Below are 21,114 nucleotides of genomic sequence, written 5' to 3' on the forward strand. Positions count from 1 at the left end.
ATGTTTAAATTCCAAAGAAGCTCAGGTTGCCTTAAAAGAGGTACATGATGGGATTTGTGGTGCACATTCCAATGGTCCCATGCTAGCAAAGAAACTATTAAGAACTAGATACTACTGGCCTACTATAGAAAAATATACTTATAAGTATGTACAAAAATGTAGACAGTGCTAGATACATGGTGATTTGATTCACGCACCTTCTCAAGACCTTCCACCGATTACTATTGTTCTCATAGTGGGGACTAGATCTTGTTGGTAAAATCAATCCTACGTCTTCCAATGGACACAAGTTTATCCTAACAGCAGCAAAGTATTTCACAAATTGGGTCAAGGGAATCCCTCTAACATACACCACTGGTAAGTAGATATCAAAATTCATGCTTAACTATATTATCTGCCAATATAGAATCTCGATCTACATATTGACTGATAATTGATGTCCCTTCAAATACTAAGAGTTGCGTGAATTTTGTGAGAAGTTTTAGATCCAACAAAGATTTGTAACTCTATATTACCCACAAAGTAATGGTCAAGTGAAGGCAATTAACAAAACAATAACAAAGATCTTAAAGAAAGTTATCAATGAAGAAGGCCGAGACTGGCACCTTCAGTTAAACCCCATACTTTAGGCTTACAAAACAAGTATGTGCACAACTACAGCAATGACACCATATTCATTGGTCTATGGTTTAGAATCTACTCTACTAATTGAAATATAATTACCATCTCTCAAAGTCTCTTTGAAACACATCATATTAGAGGAAGACTACGGAGTTGAAATACTACAAGAGCTAGAAATGCTGGATGAAAAGTGAAAAAGTGCATTAAATCACTTGCAAGGCTACCAGAATAAACTAAGAAGGAGCTACAACAAGAGAGTCAGACCAAGAAACTTTGAGGTGGGAGATCTAGTCCTCAAATAAAATCAAAGGAAACTAGTAGAACAAGAGCGGGCAGGAAAAGTTGAGCCTAACTAGTTGGGTCCTTTTATGGTGACAAGGATCATTGGTAACAGAGCTTATAATTTGACCACAATAGAGGGAGATCCACTCTCTAATCCCATGAACAACATTCACCTTAAACAATACTATATTTAAGGATTGGTTAGTTTAGGTTTTATTTTCTGCATTTGCATATCATTTCCTTAGCACTGCATTGCATATTTTCCTTCCAAGTTGCATCATAGCTACACTTTCTTAAACACATTTTCATAGCATAATTATTGTATTTATATATAAGTTGCTTATAATCACTATTTTCTCATATAGATACATAAATAAAGCAAGGTGATTGTCTTATTTGATTACCTATTTACACTGAAGTGGAGCAAGGGTCATCTCATTTCTTAGATATTCATTCAGGAAGATTTCAAAACTTAAGGCCACTCATCTTCAACATCACCTTGTGGTTGAGCTTTGTCTATGGTTGGGTAGAATTTTCACTATTGTGCATTGTCACTTGAAGTCTATCAATTGCTATATCTGCTACACATTAATTTTTTTCTCTAAATCATTATAGATATCTAGTTGATCATATGACTAGTGAAAAATCCAAAATTCTACTTCAGTGCCAATGTAATCATCATACCCACGTAGATTTCATTACTTACAAACCAATGTAAGAATATAAAAGAAAAATGAGTTATGCCAAATAACATATCAAAATATCAAAGCAAAAGAGCAAGAAAAGAAAGAATACAAGAGCTATCATGCATAAAAGTGCATTTAAAGCTTGGCTATGGGAACATGTGAGTGACTCCATCAGGGCTATGGACACCTACTGGTAATGGACCAATATTCAAGAGATTACAGTGATAACATCGTCGGGGCTATAGACGTCTACTAGCAGTGAGGTTCTATCCAGGATGCTTTTGAATTCTGAATAACTCTTATAGCTAGTCATATAGGATTCTAACGGTCTCCAATGGTTATAAGGGTCAGAATAAATTCAATTGAACACACATGGGCAAAAGAAGACCAAAAGTTTCCATAATAAGTGGGGGAATTTTTGTTGGCATTAACATGAAGATTGCATTAATGATATGTTATGTTGTCATTGATGTCAATTAACACCGGTAATGATATTGTTGTAATATTATTTTGTAACTGGTAGGATGAACAAGTGAAGGAAACTGTAACCTGTAGGAAGAATTTGAGAGTTGAACCGGTAAACCCTACCTGTTGTTTTTGATAAACCCTAACCGATTAAGTTTGGTGAATTGGTTATATTGGTTTATGATCTGATGATGAGTAGCAATGATTATTGTATGAAGACAACTTCAAGTGATTTTGGCGAGTTGTAGTAATGATTTTTGTCTAGGGAATGAGCAAATGTATTGCATATAATGCAAAGCGCATGATGTGTTATTAAGTTCGATGAAGCAGTGATCAAGGAGTGATCAAGGTTTTCTTGATTGATGTGCAGAGATTGCTATGTAATCTAACGATCATACTAGAACCGACTTGTTTGTAATCTCTATGAGAATTAGGTTTTTGTTGTGTTACCAACCTAATTGATTTGTTTATAAGGTCGATGAAGTTGTTTAGTTTAAGTGTTGGCAAAGAGTTAGCAAAGATCAGTTGAGTGTGTGGTTGCCGAACCGGATGATGTATCTACAGTATGAGTAAAGGCATATAGGAGCATGAAATGGATCTAATCAAGCAAGTGTAGTGCTATTCAGATAGATCAGCAAACTCCTGTTGCTTTCTAACAATTACAGCAAAATTGAAATCCCCTAACCGGGTAAGCTCTAACAAGCTTAGTACTATTAAAATCCTCTAACAAGGTGATCCATTAGCTTGGATTTTCAAGTCCTCTACCGAGGTTACTCCTTACAGGGTGTTGCTTCTAACAAGGCATTATAGTCAATCCCTTAACGGGGTGATTCCTAACAGGATCAATTCTTAACAAGACTTTTGTAAAGCTTTAACAAGCTAGGCTCCTAATAGGGCGAACTTCAGAAGAGTTTAGATAGTTATCTTGTGAGTCTCATCTCACCATGGTTTTTCCCATTTGGGTTTCCACGTCAAAAATATTTGTGTCAAGTGGTGAATGTTTTTGTGGTTATGTTTCTTATGGCTGATTTACTTAACTACTTAACTACTTTGATAAGTTATGATAACCGAAAGCATTGAGAAATGAAGTCTGTTGACATATGAAAAAGCATTTGGATGTTTATGAGTTTGAAGTTGTTTACTATTAATTTGTTGAAATAGTCAACCAGTTTATCTTATCAGTTTTTATCTTGACAGTGGTATTACATTGATAGTTCTAAGTTTACTTTGAGAGATTAATTTTTGAGATTGGTGAAGTTTGTATTAGTTTTTCTATCTACTGATTCACCCCCCCTCTCAGTAGTTGACCGGATACTTATTCTTTCATCATACCATCAAGTTTTTCGCATCTACATTTATAAATCCCAGTCACTCAGTGTGTTAATTTGGATGGTCTGAAGGTTTTTGAGAACAAATTGAACTCCTGTCCTTGAAATGTTTTGTACCTTTAATTCAATCAATGTATTACAAAATGATAGAGGAATGCAATCATCCCTGTCAAATAAGAAATGCATTTCATCTTGCATATTGCATAAGCATAGTTTCATATCAAAAATTTCATTGTCTCCACATGCATTTTTTTTTATCATAATATCATAACAAGTCTGCATACTAGGGGCATAGCTGAAAAAATCCCTAAAAATTGATCCTAAAATTTGAAAAAGTCTTGAAAAAATCCTAAAAAATTAAAATAAGTCCCCAAAAAAATCCCTAAAAATTGAAAAAGTCCTAAAAATTGAAAAAAGTCCTAGAAAAAAATAAAAAACATTCAAATACAATCCTGAAAAAATCAACCAAAAACATCCATAAAAAGTCCTCAAAAAACCTTAAAAATTGTAAAAAGTCTTGAAAAAATACCAAAAAAATCAAGAAAACAACAAAATCAACCAAAAACATTAATCAAGAAAACAAAAAAATCAAACAAAAACATTCATCAAAAAAGAAAAATCAATCAAAAACATTCAAATACGGTCCTAAAAAAATTAAAAACATTCAAATACGATCCTGAAAAAATCAACCAGAAACATCCATAAAAAGTCCTGAAAAAACCTTAAAAATTGTAAAAAGTCTTGAAAAAATACCAAAAAAATTGAGAAAACAACAAAATCAACCAAAAACATTAATCAAGAAAACAAAAAAATCAAACAAAAACATTCATCGAAAAAGAAAAATCAATCAAAAACATTCAAATACGATCCTAAAAAAATTAAAAACATTCAAATACGATCCTGAAAAAATCACCAGAAACATTCAAATATAATCCTAAAAAAAGCACAAAAACATCAAAAAACTCTTGGAAAAAAACTAAAAAAAAATTTTAAAATCGAAAAAAAACAAAAAAAAAAACTCACAATAAAATGTCTCATAAGAATTAAACACCCAAGCAGATATCCATCAAACACTTTGTACGAAGTTAGCAAAGGATAAAACTATCTAATCAATAATTTGCAATCAAACTGATCAAGTTGTCTTATCAATCGTATCAACCAATCATATCAAGTGATCATCATATTGTGTTAAATAGAGAAGGTTACACTCGAAATTAGACAGATCAGTCTTAAACAAGGTACTCAACATATAAGATCATACATTATCGAACATCACATCAAGCAATCAAAATGAAGACACAGATAAGTATGGTTGTTGGATTTTCTCCTAGTTAGTCTTTATATTTTATCAATTGGTGACAGATTATGTTCCTATGCTACTCAAGGATTTCCACAAGTGACTAGAGTAGTTCTGATGGGCATTATCTTTTTCTTTGTGTTGTTGTTTGTGGTGTGAACTGTTAGGAACCGGAAGGCAACTGAGAGGGGGGGGGGGGGGTGAATCAGTTGTCAATGAATTTCAACCCAATTATAACTTAATCAAACTTGATACTTAATACCGATAAACCAAAATTAATATCGGTAAACAAATTAATAGTTAATATCAATACCGGTGAAACTTAATGCATGAAACAAAAAGAGAAACAACATCCACAACACAAAGATTTTGACGTGGAAACCCTGTAAGGGGAAAAACCACGGTGGGAAACCTTACCCACAATCAGATGATACTACTGCACATATTATGTGTATACAAATGGGGTCTACACATGCAGAAAGGCCAACCGCCTAGAGCACACTGCTCAAATGGGAGTCGCAATGACTACAGTAGGATGGTTAAATCCTAGAATAATGTACTGCTCAAAATAGCATCTCCAATGTTGGATTTAGAATCAGTTAGGCTCTGATAATCACCTTCAAACCTTCCTTGAATCTTCTCTATGGTTTTCTCATATGATCTTCAATATTTGCACATACCATGTTAAAATACCATACCATAACCATATCCCATGTTTCATCTCACAAATGAGATCTTACATATATACAAAACCTAAGACCAAATGTGTAGGTCGGCTCACTAAGAATATTACAATAAAATCAATTACAAATAAGTCTTGATGCAATACAACATGTCAGCTCAATACATTTACAACAATATCCAAGCAATAAATCATCTCCATAATGTGTCGTGCTGATCTGGAATAGATAACGCATACTAGTCCATAACCTAGACCAATCTGCCAGTAATAACAAATATGTCAGTCCGATTAGACCAATAACCAAAACACCAAAACCAAGTATCCAAACCATGTCTTCGACATAATCAAGTGATCTCCAAATGATAACAAGTCATCATCAGTGGCGATGAACCATATAACCTATCGATGAACAATATACCAGTGATTGTGCATAAGTCATTGAACTTGCCGATGAACACAATGTGTCAGTTCAATAGTAAACCAATATAACCATAGTGCCAAATCAACAATGTAGATCTCCAGAAGGATAAGTGTTGACATCAATGACAAAACTAATGCAACACATCCATAATACCAACAATCTCTCCCTTTGGTATTGATGGCAACACTAGATGGAAAAACATCTAAGTTCCAAAACAGAATTCCAAAAACCAAAAACCAACAATCTCCAGAATAGATCAATATCAATAATCAAAATACAAAGAGTATATATCTCTCCCCCAATGAATAATGTCTCATAGATCTCTCTCCCAAGAATATTTTCCAAGAATGTTTTTCCATATATCTCTCTCCCCCTTTGACATCAAATGTCAAAGCAATTAAAAAAAACACCAGAACATACAACCAACTACTCCCCCTGAGAAGTAGCTCTCCTCCATCAAAACCGGGAAAAAGATTTCTCTGTTAGTTTCTGTCGGTTTGATGCCAATATTCAATTGTCTAAGTCTCTACCGGTGGAGGTATTACCCCAAGCTGTTCTCTGAGATATTCAAAGGTTTCCTTAGGCAAAGGCTTTGTAAAGATATCTGCAATCTGCTCTTTAGTATTTGCATAAACCAATCTTACTTCTTTTACTTCAACATTCTCTTTCAGAAAGTTATATTTGATAGAAACATGCTTAGTCTTAGAGTGAAATACCGAATTATTTGATATATCAATTATTGTTGAATTATCACAATAAATGATTATAGGTTCTTTGCATTTTACCTTTATGTCCTTCAACATTTTCTTAATCCATAATACCTGAGTACAATTAGTTGTTGCTGCAACATATTTTGATTCTGCTGTTGATAATGATGTACAACTCTGCTTCTTGCTTATCCATGAAATCAATCTGCTACCAAGAAAGAATGCACCGCTAGTGGTACTCTTTTTGTCATCTACGTCTCCTGCCCAATTTGCGTCGGTGTATGCACATAAATTTAAAAAATTATCTTTAGGATACCATAAACCAAGATTTGTTGTGTCTTGTAGATACCAGAAAATCCTTTTTATAGTTGATTCATAATTTTCTTTAGGATTACTCTGAAATCTTGAAACAATACATACTGCATTCATTATATCAGGTCTTGTTTGTGTCAAATACAGTAAACCTCCAATCATAGATTTGTATCTTGTTGGATTAACAGGAGTTGAATCATCCTTCAATGTCAATTTATCAGTTGTAGTCATAAGAGTACTTACCGGTTTAGAGTTTTCCATACCAAATTTCTTCAGTAGTTCCTTCAAGTATTTTGTTTGACATATGAATATACCTTTATCGGTTTGTGAAATCTATAATCGTAGAAATAATTTTATCTCCCCAATCATAGACATTTCAAATTCTTCCTGCATTTTGTTAGCAAAGTCCTTACACAATCCATCTTCTCCTCCAAAAATCATATCATCAACAAAAACTTCAATAACCAAGATGTCATCATTAGTCACTTTGAAATATAAGTTGTTGTCAGCATTACCTTTAGTGTAACCAAGCTTCAAAAGATATTTGTCCAATCTAGCATACCAAGCTCTAGGAACTTACTTCAATCCATACAAATCTTTCCTTAATCTACAAACCATATCTTTAATATTTGTCAATGAAAATCCATTAGGTTGTTCGATGTAAAATTCCTCTTCAAGATCACCATTCAAAAATGCACATTTTACATCCATCTGATATACTTTATAGTTCTTATGAGTTGCAAATGCAAGAAATAATCTAACTGCCTCGATTCTAGCTACCAGTACAAAGGTTTCATTATAATCAATTCCCTCTTTCTGTTAATATCTTTTACACACTAATCTTTCTTTGTTCCTAATTACCTTATCATCTTCATTAAGTTTATTTCTGAATACCCATTTAGTTCCAATTACATTTTTGACTTTAGGTCGGGGAACTAATGTCCATGTATTGTTCTTTTCAATTTGTTCTAGTTCATCTTCCATTGCTTTAATCCAATGTTCATCTTGACATGATTCAATAACAAATGTTGGTTCAATTTGAGAAATTAAGCATACCTCTTCATTTTTCAGTCTTTCTCTTGTCATAACACCTTGATACTTATTCCCAATTATCTGATTTTTTGAGTGATTCAATCTTACATGCCTGGGTTTATTCACATGTTGTTGTTCTTCAGTCACTATGGAATTCTCTGATGATGCTGGTGTGACTGGATCCACATTCTGTACTGGTGCACTTTGTATAGGTTCATTTATTATCATCTCAGCTACCGGTTCTTAATCTACAAACCTTGAATTTCCTCTAAAGTGTTCATCTATCTTCACATTAGCACTCTCAATGATTTTTTGCAATCTTTTATTAAAACATCTATATGCCTTGCTCTTAGATGAATAACCAAGAAATATTCCTTCATCACTTCGAGGATCAAATTTACCAATATACTCATCTCTCCTAATATAGCATTTGCTTCCAAATATTCTGAAGTATTTAAGACTAGGAGTATTACCAAACCATAGTTCATAAGGGGTCTTTTCGGTTTCACCTTTGATGTGAACTCTGTTGAAAGTGTAAACCATTGTATTCATTGCTTCCCTCCAGTACACATGAGGTAGATTTTCTTTCAATATCATGCTTCTAGCTGCTTCCATAATAGGTATGTTATTCCTTTCCACAATTCCATTTTGCTGAGGTATCTGAGGTGTTGATAGTTGTCTTCTGATTCCATTCACTTCACAGAATGTATTAAATTCCTTAGATGTAAATTCTCCTCCTTGATCAGATCTCAAACATTTGATTTTCTTACCGGTTTCATTCTCTACCATCGCCTTAAATAGTTTGAATTTTCCAAAAGCTTTTGATTTCTCCCTGAGAAAAGTAACCCAGCACATTCTAGAATAATCATCAACAATTGGCATGAAGTATCTATCTCCCTGTAGACCTCTTGTTCTTGTTGGACCACACAAGTCAGTATGAATTAAATCAAGAACATTATTGGATTTCTCATAAATACTCTTAAAAGTTGTTCTAACTTGCTTTCCTATTTGACATTCCTTACATACCGGATTATGAGGTTTCACAATCTTAGGTAAATCTCTTACTGCCTTAGTTGAACTGATCTTTACAATGTGATCAAAATTCACATGACAAATTCTCTTATACCATAACCAACTTTCATCAATATGTGCAATCAAGCATGTCTTATCACTGTTATTCAAATGAAAGATATTACCTTTAGTCTAATTACTGGTTGCAATCTCCAATCCAGTTCTGTTCATGATTTTGCATTTACCATTCTTGAATTGTAACTGAAATTCCTGTTCAACTAATTGGCCAACACTCAAAAGATTATGCTTCAAACCTTCAACATAATAAACATTGTCAGTATTGTGCTTACCATCCAAATATATGGTGCCTTTTCCTTTGATTAAACAAGATTTATCATCGCCAAATCTTACTAGACCTCCACTATATTCCTAAAAAGATAAGAATTTACTTTTATCACCAGTCATATGATGTGAACATTCAAAATCTATGATCCATTCATCCTTTTCTTTAATTTTAGCTGCCAGGGTCTGCTGTACTGGTGGAATAATAGGTGTTGGTTGATCTTCTTTTATTGCAATAAAAGCCCATCCATTGTCTGTCAGTTCTTCATCAAAATCATCAGTAACTCCTTCATCAGCATAGTAACAAGATTTATCTATGTTCTTCTTAAATCTGTATCTCTGATATTCAAGGTTAGGCTTATATGTTCTTTTAGCTTCCTCTCTCAATCTTGCATGTCTATCAAGACATCTAGATGCTATATGTCCAACTTTATTGCAATTAAAACATTTAAACGGTGCTTTACCTTCATACTTACTTTCAACTAGACCTTTAGGCATTTTCCTTGCAAATAGTGCTTCAAGTTCTTGCAGTTCTTCATTTTCCCTTCTAATATCTTCAAGTTCTCTTGCATACAGTGTTTTCCAATCATATTTGTCAGATGATGATGATGTTTTTGCAAATGATGATGCTCTAAAGGCTAAATCTGTCTTAATTGTAGCAACAGGACCAAATTCTTCAAGCTCAAATGCTGAAAGTTTTCCAACCAAGGTATCTCTAGATACTGATGTATTAGTTAGGCATTGTTCTCAACTTATTAATAGCAGTTACTTTCATTTTGTATGTTGGTGGAAAATATATTAAAACTTTAGAAACAATTTCATCTTCACTTAAGGTTCCTCCACAACATTGTATTCCTAAAACAATTTCATTAACTCTTTTCATAAAAGCAGAAATTCTTTCATCTTCTTTCATTTTCAAATTTTCATACCTAACCCGGTAACATTCCAGTTTTGCAATTTTGACAGTGGTATCTCCTTCACTCAATGTCTCCAATTTATCCCAAATAGCTTTAGCAGTAGATCGGTCTGATAATCCCATGATTTGTTGATCTGATAATGCACTCAAAAGTGCTTCTCTTGCTTTGCAATCATTTTCTTGATCTTTACACAATGTTGGTGGATTAGGTTGATTCGGTGTAGGACCAACATAGCCATTCTTTGTAACTTCCCATATGTCTCTTCCAATGCAATTCAGATGTGTCTCCATTCTGATCTTCCATATACCATAGTTAGTTCCATCAAGTTTAGGACTGTCCTTCCTAAAAATGTTTGTTGCCATAGGATCTCCTCAACTTGTTAGGCTTCTGCAAAAAGAGGACTTAGCTCTGATACCAATTGTTAGGAACCGAAAGGCAACTGAGAAGGGGGGGTGAATCAGTTGTCAATGAATTTCAGCCTAATTATAACTTAATCAAACTTGATACTTAATACCGGTAAACCAAACTTAATGCAGGTAAACAGATTAATAGTTAATATCAATACCGGTGAAACTTAATGCATAAAACAAAAAGAGAAACAACATCCACAACACATAACACAAAGATTTTGACATGGAAACCCTGTAAGGGGAAAAACCACGGTGGGAAACCTTACCCACAATCAGATGATACTACTACACATAGTACGTGTATACAAATGGGGTCTACACATGCAGAAAGGCCAACCGCCTAGAGCACACTGCTCAAATGGGAGTCGCAATGACTATAGTAGGATGGTTAAATCCTAGAATAATGTACTACTCAAAATAGCATCTCCAATGCTGGATTCAGTACTGTTTAAGCTCTAATAATCACCTTCAAACCTTCCTTGAATCTTCTCTATCGTCTGCTCATATGATCTTCAATATTTGCACATAACATGTTACAGTACCATACCATAACCATATCCCATGTTTCATCTCACAAATGAGATCTTACATATATACAAAACCTAAGACCAAATGCGTAGGTCGGCTCACTAAGAATATTACAATAAAATTAATTACAAATAAGTCTTGATGCAATACAACATGTCGGCTCAATACATTTACAACAATATCCAAGCAATAAATCATCTCCATAACGTGTCATGCTGATCTGGAATAGATAACGCATATCGGTCCATAACCTAGACCAATCTGCCGGTAACAACAAGTATGTCAATCTGATTAGACCAATAACCAAAACACCAAAACCAAGTATCCAAACTATGTATTCGACATAATCAAGTGATCTCCAAATGATAACAAGTCATCATCAGTGTCGGTGAACCATATAACCTGTCGGTGAACAATATACCGGTGACTGTGCATAAGTCACTAAACTTGTCGGTGAACACAATGTGCCAATTCAACAGTAAACCAATATAACCTGTAGACATCTAAAAATATCTCATTGATCATGTACTAATTATTCCTCTAATTAGTTAAATAATTCTTTCATTATTTAATTAATTTAATTAACTATTTCTTCTAATTTCATATTTCCTCATCATCTTACTAATTATTCTATTTTCTATCTCTTTCATCATTTAATCATTTTAAATCATTTTCTAAATATTAATTAAATATTTATTATTTAATTAATTATGGTTAATTCCCCAATTTAAATAATCTTTATTATTTAAATAAATTACGAATTATTCAATTTCTATCTCTAATCATTTAATCATTCAACCCTCTTCTAAATATTAATTAAATATTTATTATTTAATTAATTATGATTTAATCCTTTAAATTAAATAGTCTTTATTATTTAATTAAATTTCATTTCTAAATAATTAAATAGTTTCTTAAATTTATTTAATTAACTAATTATTTCTTTTAATTTCATTAATTCTTCCATTTCTAAATAATTAAATAGTTTCTTTAAATTATTTATAATTCTCCAATTCCAAATCCTCAAATTCTAATTTCATATTCTTCTAATTAATTCTTCTAATTACATGTGCATGATTTCAAAAATCAAATTGAAAATCAAAGTCAAATTCTAAATATATTCAAATACTAAATTGAATTAAAGTAAATTCAATTATTTGAATAAATCTCATGCAAAGATTAAATTGAAAATCTAACTCTAAATGCAAGCACATGCTAAATTAATTAATTAAATCTTTTATCTCTCCAATCTCTATTTCCATCTTTCAGTTAGCTTTTTCTAAATTAAGCTTTCTTTGTCATCCTCTTTATTTCCTCCAATCATTCTTTTTCTTCCTTTGGACAGCTTTTTCTCAATCAGTTAACTCAATTAATCTATTCAATCTATTGAGTTTCACCTTCTACAATCAGCAGTTGAACTATCAATTTTCATTTGAGCTCACCTGAGTTCCACCTCTTGATCAATTTGTTCCACCTTTCAATCAAAATCATCCAAAAAACTATAAATTGAGCACTCAATCTTGGACAATTACTCTAAAGCACGAACTTCAAATCTTTGTGTCACTTGTAGGTTACCAGCGCAATAACTGAGAGCCATCATACCACAGAGAAGAGAAGAGCAATGGAAGCGATATGCAATCTTGGAATAGGGAGTTTCATTGAATTATTTTAATTCCTATTTGATATTGCATTATTTCATTGTCTTATTTGTTAGATTCTTTGATTAGATAGGGATTCGTGATTTCCCTTTGATTCTAATTGATACATTGTTATTAAGATGAATTTTACATGCATATACATTTTGGTGAACCCGACGTGAACTAACAGCAATTTAACCTTTTCTGTTTTCTGTGTGATTTTGCAGATCGTACGGATTTTTTTATTTTTTTTGCAGGTTGCACAAATTTTGAGAACAGATTCTTTGTCACGCAATTGAGCTTACATCATCACACAATCGCATAGACAGCATTACGCATTCAACCCTTCGGGGTCACGCATTCGTTCTGACATGGTCACGCAATCGCCCTGTCCAAATCGCGCAATCGCCCTTTCTGGATCACGCATTCGCAGGAAGCATTGTTGTCTAATTTTTTCTTCTGTCTGTTATTTCATCTATCTAATTCTATTTAAAATTGGGTTAATTTGGAATCAAATTGCTTCTATTTCATCATTTGATTATAATAGTTTATGGCAAGAAAAGTATAGTTCAGGGTTTCAGGTGCAAGAAGGACGAAACAACAAAGAAGAGAAGCCAAACACTATCAAAAGGTTCTCCAGGCAGAAAAATTGATACAGGATTTGGAAGAGCAACTAGCCTTAGATAGATATAATAGCTTAGTTCTTTCTTATATAGTTAAATATGATCTAATCAATATTGAATGGATGATGAGAGATTTGGTAGGGCTTCACAATTGCTTTTGCAGGTTCCTGATCGGGTTTAGTTTTCTTTTATTTTTTTTAGTTTTTAACTTTTATTGTTGTTTGCTTGTCTGTCACATAATCAAATTGTTGTTTGCTTGTCTGTCACATAATCAACCTGTTAGTGCTACACAATCAATCAAATATCATCACACATTAGCTATGTGAGAATTACGCATTCGCTTTGTGAGGTTCACGCATTCGGTCTGTAAGTATCACGCAATCGAACAGGTATTGTTACACACTCACTTCTGTCAAGTTTTGAGTTTCTATTTTCTGTGAGTTTCATTTTACTACTAATCTTCTGTTTACAGCCTATGGTGGATTTGTAGAGAAGATTAGATTAGTATTTTTTGCATGCATCACCTCACACTTCATTTTTTTGGTGCTTAAAATCAACAACAGTTAAAATGGACATGCATGGATAACCTCACACTTCATTTTTTTGGTGCTTAAAATCAACAACAGTTAAAATGGACATGCATGGATAATCTCACACTTCGTTGTTGGTGCTTAAAATGAACATGGGCTAAAATTGACATGCATGTATCTCACACTTGGTTTTTGGGTGCTTAATTAAAATCAACAAATGGTTAAAATTGACATGTATGCCTTCATATTTCGATTTGGTGTTTAAAATAGACGTGCACATGTGTATCTAACACCTAAATTTGGGCTATAAAATTAACATGAATCAGGCTGCATTAGATTAAATCATTTTTCTTTTTCTTAAGGTAAAGAATTTTTATTGTGTCTGCGGTGGACCTACTATTGCACTAACTGACTTTCCACCCGCCTTCGGGGTCTTGGGATAAAGGAGGAAGGTGACAACGACATCCAAATTTTATTTTATTCTACGTAGTGAGGGGTATCTTTGACTGGGGATTTCATCACCCCACAGAGGTACTTTGAATTGGGATGCGTTGGGGATATCATCTCTCCCAGCGTACTCTCAAGTGGGTTTTTCGAGCCGCTATATAAATATACTAGTCAGGCGGCTAGAGTGTTGAGTGAATTCAACTTATGTGGGGGCCTTCACTGCACCGATAAGCTCAACTAAATTCTTAAGTGGCTTGCTCTGAGAATCCATCGTTGGATCGGGACCCCTCGAAACCTAATACTAAGAACCAATTTAGTTGCCAAAAATCCTACATTCAGTGATTTTGGGACTGCGGATTGTACCCCATAGATACCCCTCATGTACCTTACATTATGAGACAAAAATCCCTTGGTGATAAGATCTTTGGATCTTCGGGGTAAGAGAGACTTGCACGCCCGAGAAGTGCGTACCGTGGAGTGGAGCCAGTGCTGCCAGACTCTCTATCTGTCTGTCTTGTCTCGGTATTTTGTTGTGGGGGCCTCATTGAATGGTGTCCACTATCCAGCCTAAGATTGTATTCTGTGCTTTTTTATGTATGATTGTGCTAGACTAGTATTGAGTCAGTCCCTTGGGCTATTTCAAGCCCTATCCCACGTATCTCTGAATTTTCCGAGATTGTATGAAAATTGAGTTTGTCAGCTATACATACCTACCAGCAATTATTCTCAGATTTGGAAAACTACAAAACATTGTCCCACACACGAAGTTACAGAAAACAAAGTCCATTTTGAAACCAAAACTCAAAAGTCCTTACATACTTGTGACCCTAGGCAGTCTTTTACATAGTCCCACTTACATCCTCATTATCATCCTACAACTTTTGCATAGTCCCACTTACGTCCTCATTATCATCCTAAGTCTTTTGCATAGTCCCACTTACGTCCTCATTATCATCCTAAGTCTTTTCATAGCTCGCACTTACGTCCTCATTATCATCCTAAGTCCTTGAATAGTCCTCATTCATGTCTTCATTATCATCCATAGTCATTGCATAGTCCTCCTTATCATCCTCATATACGTCCTTGTCTAGACCTCATATATGTCTATCTTAATTCATCATCATTTGCATAATCATCCTATAAAGTCATACCCCAAACGTCCAAATCACAATCAGAGGATCAATCAAACTCAACCTCAACTCAAACAAGTTTGTCAAGTTCAATAAATCAAACATTATCGCATCCAGAGAAATGGAGAAAATATCTTACATGTTGTGATCCTAGGTCCAAACCAAACAAGAAAACACCATGGATTGGAATTATACATTTCGTAAGGAAGGTGGACGATTCATCCCTTCCATTCCTATTCCATCGCCATCCATAGAAACCATAGCTCAACAGATCAAGACTTTGCAACAACAAGTGACAGACATGGATAGTCCTGACAACCATAGGGGTTGGTTAGAAAACATGATGACAGAAGTAATGGCCACAAGGGGATTAGTATCAAACCAACCTTCTTCTTCTTGTGAGACCATTCAAACATGTCAACCTTCATTCTTCAACAAAATTGTTCCTACCTTAGTTCAACCAACATTAGAGTCATGTAAACCTTCTTTTTCTTTCAACCCACTATATCAATCATACCAATCACACCAACTCAACATTCAAACCTCTTTCAACCAAAATCAAACCCCATTCAATCAAATTCCATATCAAAATTCACATCAATCCAACATTCAAACCTCTTTCAACCAAAATCAAACCCCTTTCAACTAAAGTCCAAATCAAAATTCATTCATCCAAAATCAAACATCTTTCACCCAAAATCATACTCCTTTCAACCAAAATCAAATCACTTTCAACCAAATACTAAATCAACCATATCTATCCACAATTCCATCATCCCCTAAAGTCACACAAAACCAATCCATGCCATCTCTATCTAATAACACAACCTCCCAAGAGCTATCCATCGTACAAATCCAATCTAATTCAAGTTATGATTCAAAGGATCTCATTCAAAATTCTTCTTCATCAGGCCAAAATGTTGAAACATTCCAAGAATCTCCCATGCATTTCCAAACTCCTTCCCTGTGTCAAGAGGATGATCCAAAATCAGAAGAAATGAACCCTGAAACAAATAAAGATCAAGAACAACCACTTCCATCCTACCCAATTTTTGATCAAGATCCCACCGACCAAGAATCTTATGATGATCCCCTCACTCTTTTCTATTCCATTCATAATAAAACCCTTCCATCTCAAGAACAAAGTGTCATTTCAAGTCCCATCCAACATCCACCTCCTAAGAAAGATCAAGACATACCTTCCATCCTCCCTAATAATCCCTTAACAAACCAAGATCAAATTATACGTTTACCTTCATGTCCTAAACAAGATCCCATTATTTCTCCAAATCCTGATCAAGATCCCTCTATCTCTTCATCTCCATGTCATAATCCTCCATGTTCTTCATAATATTCCCTCTCAAACAAACTTACCATTTCTCCTAATGATCCCAATCCCTCTACACAAGTTGTTCGTGAAACCCTTATCAATGAAATCACCAATTTAGATCATACTACACAGAGCAACTTGTCAACAATTGTATGTGTGCCATCATCAAATGCCAATGTCATGACAGAAACAAGCATAACACCAGCTAATGAGATCAACACCTAGTTGGTTTCATCATACTCTTCAAGTGCATCAATACAAATAGGCATAACACCCGCTCATGTCATAACTTCGAAACCAATTTGTCTCATACACCCACACTTGATAGATTGGGGGCAAGAGAATCTACCGCAGTTGGATTGCATTGAAAATGATAACGCTATAGCTAAATTCATGGGTTCCAAACCTGGATTTCCCTCTGATGATCCATAAAATCCAAAAACTACAAAAATCAACATTGGAGATATCAAACGTGTACACCCAGTTGAGTCCTTATATCCTATTGAAAAAGACATCTTTATCTGACTCTTCAAACAAAGACCAATGAACTACATACACAAATATTATACCTAAAGGTTGGGTTAGTTTAGGTTTTACTTTCTGTATTGCATATCATTTTATCCAAAGCACTGCATTGCATGCAGTTTCTTTCCAAGCACCATCATATTCAGAAGTCACATTTGCAAAAGTTTCTGCATTAGCATATAGCAACATCAATAAAACAAGGCAACTATTCAAGTTAGTCATCTGTTTGCATTCTAAAGAAGCAAGGGTCATCTCTTTTCTTAGATATTCAGACATGAAGTCTATGAGGTCCTAAGGTCATTCATTTACAACATTAACCTGTGACGACGCTTTACTTATGGTTGGGTAATGATTTCACTATTTGAGACTTGTTAACCCAAAATCTATCAATTGCTATATCTCAAAGATATTAAGAAGATCTCTAATTCATTCTAGGCACCTAGTTGATCATATGACTAGTGAAAAATCTAAAATTTTACTTCAACATCGTTGTAATTGTCACACCCAAGTAGGTTTCATTACTTACAAGTCAAGGCAAGAAAATAAAAAGAAAAAAAGCTATGCCAAATATACATCTCAAGGACAAAGAGAAATGATATATAACTAAAATATCATGCATACAAATGCGATAAAAAGCTTCACTATGGGAACATACAAGTAACTCCATCAAGGCTATGAACGCCTACTGGCAATGGAGCAATATTTGAGAAATTACAGTCTATAACCTCGTCGGAGCTCTCAAGGCTTGTTGGCAGCGAGGCTCTATTCGAGATGCTTTTGAAGTTAGAAAAAACCATGTAGCTAGTCATATAGGATGCTAAGGATCTTTAGTGAACACAAGAGCATGAATTAACTCATCTGCACACACATGGGCAAAAGAAGATCAAAGTTTCAAGAACCAATGGGGAATTTTTCCGCGTCTCCATTTGTAAATCCTAGTCACTAAGTGTGTTGAGATGAATGTTCGAAAGGGCCTTAGGGATCGATTGATCGTTTATCTATGAAATGTTTTGCACCTCCATTTCAATTGGTGTATTACAAATACAAAAACAAACACAGCCAACCTTGTTCGAATAGGAAATGCATCTTCATCTTGCATATTGCATTCACATACGTCATGTCAAAAATTCATTTGTCTCCACATACATTCTGCAGATCATCATGTCATACAGGTCTGCACACTGGGGGCATAACTGAAAAAATCCAAAAAATCATATAAAGTCCTGAAAAAATCCAAAAAAATCATATAAAGTCCTGAAAAAATCCAAAAAAATCATATAAAGTCCTGAAAAAATCCAAAAAATCATATAAAATCCAAAAAAATCATATAAAGTCCTGAAAAAATCCAAAAAATCGGATAAAGTCCTGAAAAACTCAAAATTCAAAAACAATGAAAAACTCAAAATTCAAAAACATTAAAAAACCATAAAATACCAAAAACATTCAAATACGATCCTGAAAAAATCAACCAAAAACATTCAAATATCGATCTACATAATCCAAAAACATCAAAAAAAGCTCCTGGAAAAGAACTAAAAATTGAAAATCAATCAATCAAAAAAACTTGCAATAAAATGTCTTGTGAGAAACAAATACCCTGGCAGATATCCAACAAACACTTCGCACGAAGTTAACAAAGGATATGACTATTCAGTCAAACATCTACAATCAACTGATCAAACTGTCTTATCAATCGTATCATATCCATATCAACGTGATCATTATCATGTCTTAAATAGAAGAGGATACACTCGAAATCAGACAGGTCAGTCTTAAACGGGGTCCGCAACTTTCTGAGATCGGATATTATCAACTATCACATCAAGCAACTGAGAATGAAGGCACAAGGTCAGTATAGCTGCTGAATTTTGTGCGGGTCAGTCTTTATCTTTTATCATTTGGTGATAGATATTGTTCCTATGCTACTCAAGGATGTCCACGAGTGACTAGAGGAGCCATGATGGGCATTATCTTTTTCTTTGTTTGCTACTTGTCTGCTACTTGTTTGTTTTGACAATGAGATATCTTTACATCTTGGTTCCTTATACCCTGATGTGCTAAGCTTCATTAATCAATAATAAGGCTCAGTGATGAATATATATTGGCGCAATAAAATATGTGACACAGGTTCGTGATTCTTTCAATTTCATTTCTCATCTCATCTGTTTATTGCTAGTTTGTTGATTCTTCTCTCATCGTCTCTTTCTTAATCATTTTCTATCATCTAACATTGTTCTATTTCATTCTAAGGTTCATTCTCTCATATTCTATCTCAATATCATATTCACATCACCTATCTCTATCTCTAATCAACTAACTATTCTTGCATCTCACATTCTTCTTTTTTTCGAGAGATCATTCATGTCTTTAATGCACAAACAATCTCTCAAGGGGGCATTACACCCTAAGTATCATCGGGGCATATTGGGGCATAAATTTTTCATTTTCTTTGAAACAACATCGTTCTGACATTGTCTCAAAGAGGGGCAAATGTAGACACCTAAAAATGTCTCATTGATCATGTACTAATTATTCCTCTAATTAGTTAAATAATTCTTTAATTATTTAATTAATTTAATTAACTATTTCTTCTAATTTCATATTTCCTCATCATCTTACTAATTATTCTATTTTCTACCTCTTTCATCATTTAATAAATTTAAATCATTTTCTAAATATTAATTAAATATTTATTATTGAATTAATTATGGTTAATTCTACAATTTAAATAATCTTTATTATTTAAATAAATTACTAATTATTCAATTTCTATCTCTAATCATTTAATCATTCAACCCTCTTCTAAATATTAATTAAATATTTATTATTTAATTAATTATGATTTAATCCTTTAAATTAAATAGTCTTTATTATTTAATTAAATTCCATTTCTAAATAATTAAATAGTTTCTTTAAATTATTTAATTAACTAATTATTTCTTTTGATTTCATTAATTCTTCCATTTCTAAATAATTAAATAGTTTCTTTAAATCATTTAATTAACTAATTAATTCTTCTAATTCTCCAATTCCAAAACCCCAAATTCTAATTTCATATTCTTCTAATTAATTCTTCTAATTACATGTGCATGATTTCAAAAACCAAATTGAAAATCAAAGTCAAGTTCTAAATATATTCAAATACTAAATTGAATTAAAATAAATTCAATTATTTGAATAAATCTCATGCAAAGATTAAATTGAAAATCTAACTCTAAATGCAAGCACATGCTTAATTAATTAAATCAATTAATTAATTAAATAATTTATCTCTCCAATCTCTATTTCCATCTTTCAGTTAGCTTTTTCTAAATTAAGTTTTCTTTGTCCTCCTCTTTATTTCCTCCAATCATTCCTTTTCTTCCTTCAGACAGTTTTTTCTCATTCAGTTAACTCAATTAATCTATTCAATCTATCAAGTTTCACCTCCTACAATCAGCAATTCAACTATCAATTTTCATTTGAGCTCACTTGAGTTCCACCTCTTGATCAATTTGTTCCACCTTTCAATCAAAATCATCCAAAAATCTATAAATTGAGTACTCAATCTTGGACAATTACTCTGAATCATGAATTTTGAATCTTTGTGTCACTTGCAGGTTACCAGCGCAATATCTGAGAGCCATCATACCACAGAGAAGAGAAGAGCAATGGAAGCGATATGCAATCTTGGAATAGGGAGTTTCATTGAATTATTTTAATTCCTATTTGATATTGTATTATTTCATTGTCTTGTTTGTTAGATTCTTTGATTAGATAGGGATTCGTGATTTCCCTTTGATTCTAATTGATACATTGTTATTAAGATGAATTTTACATGCATATACATAACCATAGTGCCAAATCAACAA

Source organism: Cryptomeria japonica, chromosome 5 (genome assembly GCF_030272615.1).
Source record: "Cryptomeria japonica chromosome 5, Sugi_1.0, whole genome shotgun sequence".
Taxonomy (NCBI): Eukaryota; Viridiplantae; Streptophyta; class Pinopsida; order Cupressales; family Cupressaceae; genus Cryptomeria; species Cryptomeria japonica.